General features: G+C 61.2%; 1 long non-coding RNA gene across 1 annotated transcript; it reads left to right on the forward strand.

Annotated features, from left to right (window-relative positions):
• Positions 1-1,045: 1,045 nt before the first annotated feature.
• LOC127488525 (uncharacterized) lies at positions 1,046-2,680 on the forward strand. Its single transcript, XR_007916268.2, has 3 exons — positions 1,046-1,258; positions 1,976-2,066; positions 2,437-2,680. It is a non-coding gene; the product is annotated as an uncharacterized lncRNA (long non-coding RNA).
• The last annotated feature ends 2,086 nt before the right edge of the window (positions 2,681-4,766 follow it).

The raw sequence follows: 4,766 nt of genomic DNA on the forward strand, positions 1-4,766 counted from the left end.
CCCACACGGACGGGGCTGCGTCACGCGTCACGGCTGGGGTGGGCTTTGCAGGGCAGCGGGCAGGGGGCAGAAGGCTCAGAAAACAGGGCAGGCACAATGGGACTGTAGTGGGAAAAGCAAAACCTGGAAACTTCGAGACAACGTGACATCAGGATGTTCTAACTTTAAGGCAAAGAGCATTTCCTACAGAGGAGGAAAGATGTGCCTGACTAACTGGAGATTGGAAGCTTTGTGCAACAACAGCAAAAATCCTGTCGCTAAGACAAATCACAGATAAGGGGGGGGCACACACGTGCATCAGAGCAGCAATGGGGTCAATAAAGAAAACCTTCAAGACAGGTGGGGAGGGAAGCAGGCGGCCGGCCAGATACATGATGGATGGACTTAAAGATAAACTCTCTAGGGCTGGCCCTGTGGCTCAGTGGGCTAAGTCTCTGCTTGCAGTGCCGGCATCCCATATGGGCGCCAGTTCAAGTCTCAGATCTCCACTTCCCATCCAGCTCTCTGCTGTGGCCTGGGAAAGCAGCAGAAGATGGACCAAGTGCTGGGGCCCCTGCACCCACGTGGGAAACCTGGAAGAAGCTCCTGGCTCCTGGCTTCAGATCAGCTCAGCTCCAGCTGTTGTGGCTACTTGGGGGAGTGAATGGCAGATGGAAGACCTCTCTGTCTGTCTGTCTCTCTCTCTCTCTCCATGCCTCTCCCTCTCTCTAACTCTGCCTTTCAAATAAATAAATAAAATCTAAAAAAGAGGAAGCAGCAATGGGGCAGGGGCTGGGGAGACCTGTAATAAAAAGAAAGAGATAAACACTCTAACAGAGAAACAGGCAAACACAGGAGCAGACAACCGAGAGTAGACTGCGCCCAAATGGGCTCTCCAGGGCTCAAAAACACGCTCATGTCACTGTCGCTGGGCCACGCGGGAGCTCATGTCAGTCAAAACCAAGCCATAGATCTCTGCTTGCTTTTGCAGTAGCCAAATCGTAAGATACGGCACTAAAAATAGAAACCTATCAGAAAGAACTAGTTCTGCAAAAGTTCTCAACTAGTCCTCAAACATCATGAGACCCACGAACACCATCCCTGGCCCTAGGCGTAGCCGTGGCTGAGCCACGGAGCAGGCAGCCCCTCCCGCCTGTCCCTTGTCTGGCCCGCCCTGAGGCCCCACAGCTGCCACTCTTCACTCTTTCCTGAGGGCAAGGGTCAGCTGGCCCCTTGGGCGGCGTCACCCGTCTCCAGATATGCAGGAGTGAATTTTCAGGTACTGGGGTCACTGGGGGATGGGTCCCCAACAGCCCGCTCCCAGGGAGGGTCTCGGGCGGGTGCAGCAGACCCCAGGACCATCGTGCGGGTGACAGGTGGAGGCTGGGCGTCTGAGAAGGCTTCCTCCATCCGCACACGGAGCTGAGGGCCTGGGGAGCCTCCTCTGGGCCTCAGGCCCCCGGACGCCAGCTCGGCCGCTCCCGGGGCTCTGGGCCCAGCGCTGTGCTGTGTGCTCAGCGGGGCCCTCCGGGACGTCCCGCCCACGCAGCCTTCCACAGAGCCAGAACACTTGGAGTTTCTGCCTCCTTTTTCTTCTCTCCTGCGCTCGCCTGCCAAATCCTCCCTCCCCTGCAGACTCCGGCCGTCTCCATCACGCAGATGGGCTGCAGCCCCCCGGGGGAAAGCAGGGCGAGGCACTGTGGTCACACCGCGGGGTGCAAGTCGGAGTCCGCATTGCCTGATTCCTCCCAGTGCCCCCCCACGTGACGCTGGCCCAGGGCCCTCCACCGTCTGCTCCTAGTTACACGGCCTGCCTTGTTCCCGCTTCCCTAGAACCCAGGAGCCGTTGGCCCACCAGGGGCGCAGGGGAAGCAGCAGGGAGGGGCGTCTCCCTGGAAGTCCCTGGCGGAGCCTCCCCAGGGAGCCAGGCCCGTCCTGTTCTCCCAGAGCCTCTCTTCACCCAGGACTCCCTGAATCCTTATTTGGTTGTTTACAGAAAACGCTGACAGCAGCAGATATGCAAGGGAGGGGCTCACGGTCTCCCAGAATTCACAGGAACCAGAGGAACACAAGTCGGGGTGCAGCAGGTAGGGCCGCTGCCTGCGGTGCCGGCATCCCGTGTGGGCGCCGGTTCAAGTCCCGTTTGCCCCACTCCCGATCCAGCTCCCCACTAATGCGCCTGAGAGGCAGCAGAGGACGGCCCAAGTCCCGATGGAGTTCAGGCCCCCGGCTTCAGCCTGGGCAGCTCTGGCCACTGTGGACATTCGGGGAGTAAACCAGTAAATGGAAGATCTGTGTGTGTGTGCTTGTGTGTGTGTGCGTGTGTGTGTAGCTCTGCCTTTCAAATAAATAAATCTTTATTTAAAATAAATAAAAGGGGCCAGTGCTGTGGCATGGTGGGCTAAGTCTCTGCCTATAGCACTGGTTCAAGTCCCGGCGGCTCCACTTCCAATCCAGCTCTCTGCTGTGGCCTGGGAAAGCAGTAGAAGATGCCCAAGTCCTTGGGCCCCTGCACCCACGTGGGAGACCCAGAGGAAGCTCCTGGCTCCTGGCTTTGGATCAGCCCAGCTCTGGCAGTTGCGGCCATTTGGAGAGTGAACCAGCGGATGGAAGACCTTTCTCTCTGTCTCTAACTCTGTCTCTCCAATAAATAAATAAAATCTTTAAAAAAAAAAAAAAAAAGGAAAACATGTTAAGAATATCACCGCCTCTCTGGTTTTCCTGTACATTCCATGACCCAGCACACATGTGATTTGTACTCCATGCTTTTCACAAGTGTCCAGCATCCGTTTTCCGGGCCAGTAGGTGGTCTTAAGAAACGTGGTCACAGCCTGGCTGGTTCGCTAGCGCTCAGCCCGTCATGACTGCTGGAGACCCCACAGGCAGCCTGATGAGCCCTGGCCCAGGCTGCGTCTCCCACGCCGTCTCTGCCTGCCCGGCAGGGAGGGAGAGGGCTTTGCCGCTCACTGTCCAAGTTGGCCACAGACTCCCGGGTACCGCGTTTCCACGGGTGGGGAGGGGCCGTGTCGCAGGCTGGATCCTGGCGGTGTCTGCGGGGCTGTCCCACGGGCAGCGAATCAGTCATTTTCCCTGCGATGGGAGAACTCCAGCCCCCGTCCACCTCCTCGCTGGTGCAGATCACGTGAGGCGGGGCTGCCCCTTGGGAAGGAGTCCGCAGAAGAACCACGCGGGGCCGCACTCAAAGGCGCTCTGAGAAGGCGGGGAGAGGCACACAGCACCACCCACTGCATGGTGGAGCTAACGCCCAAGCAGTAGGCAAGCAGGGACGGTCAGAAAACCATCAAGGAGCGGCAGGTTTGGGGAATCCCATGTGCCCGATGACAACGTACAGAATTTAAGTGCACCGGATTCGGGGCTTCACCGGCTGTATCTGACAACCGCGCCCCCCCCCCCCCAGCCTCACGAGCCCCTCGTCTGCCTGGCTGCCAGGCCCGGAGGTTGCACGGCCCTGCAGAGGTGAGCCCTCCACCGGGGACAGGAAGTAGAGGGAGTCGCGCCGTCAGCCGCGAAGGAATCTTGTGACAGCAGAGCCAGGGTGCAGCAGCCCACTCCCGCACACATGGCTCCGTGCCCCCTGCCACGTGTGTGCCGGCCGCCAAGGGGGGGCTGGCGGAGGGAGGGGACGGCAGGATGAAGCCAGGCCGGGAGCGCTGAAGCCACCAGCCCAGCGCGCAGATCCTGGCCGCACTGACGGCTGAGTGTTTGCGGCCAACCTCCGGTCCTCAGTCTTCTCACCTGCGCAGTGGGTGCAGTGGGGCAGCGACTGGGGCGAGTTGTTGTGGGGCGGGGTGACAGGGTGCAGGGCTCGGAGCGCAGGATCCGCAGTGGCCCTGGAGGGGGCGGCATCCCCGTCCCCGCCTTTCTACAGAGGACTAAGGGTCCGGGTTGCTAAGACACCTGTTCAAGCGTGGCGAGCACTCGGGGTCCGCTCCTCGGGCTGGAGGGACGGGGACCCTCTGCTGCCCTGAGGTGGCCACGCCCACAGGAAGGGGCTGGGGCGGAGCAGGAGAGGGTCACTGCCGAGGGGTGTCCAGGGCTGTGCTCAGTGAGTTCGCGACGTGACGTGGACGGAGAGTGCAGGCCCCTCCATCCGTGGAGTGCGTACGGAAGGCGCCTCTTCCTGAGGCTGTGTAGGGTTGGGAGGGGGACCTGCATTGCTGGCTTGCACGGATCCTGTCACCCAGGAGGCTGCACCCAGTTAACCTCCATCGGCGTCCCCAGGAGCAGGAAAGGTGTCATTTAAACACGCTGAGCCTCGTCCCAGGAGGACCGGCTGGAGGGACCGGGCGCCCAGCTGGGACTCGCTCCCTGGACAGAAATGTGGAAAACAGCCTACAGAGCCGGGCTGTGACTCATCGGCCAGTGCCCCCGCGCTGCAGCTGGGGCCCAGGCGGCCTCGGCTTCTGATTCATGTTTTCCATGGAGCCTGGGGGGAGAGGGGGGGCTGGAAACCGCCTGGACGCGGCTGCAGCGCCCACTGATGCTGGCGCAGGCTGCCCACGGTCAGCAGGGAGCCTGGAGCTGCCTGCTGCCTGTGTTGCCCGCCCAGCTGCCGCCTGGGCTCCTGCGGATGGCCAGGGACGTGGCTGTGCTCACACGGGAGACCCAGTGACCCAGAGGGGTTCCCCCAGGCCACCAGGCCAGCGCAGGAGGGAGTCGCCGGCCCCACCGGGTGGGGCGGGGGCGGGGGCCCTCTGGTCTTTGTGTGGTTGTGGTTTTTGTCCCCGCGGGGAAGTTCTGTGCACAGAACACCACATGGTCTGCAT

Source organism: Oryctolagus cuniculus, chromosome 3, assembly GCF_964237555.1.
Source record: "Oryctolagus cuniculus chromosome 3, mOryCun1.1, whole genome shotgun sequence".
In the NCBI taxonomy this organism is placed as follows: domain Eukaryota; kingdom Metazoa; phylum Chordata; class Mammalia; order Lagomorpha; family Leporidae; genus Oryctolagus; species Oryctolagus cuniculus.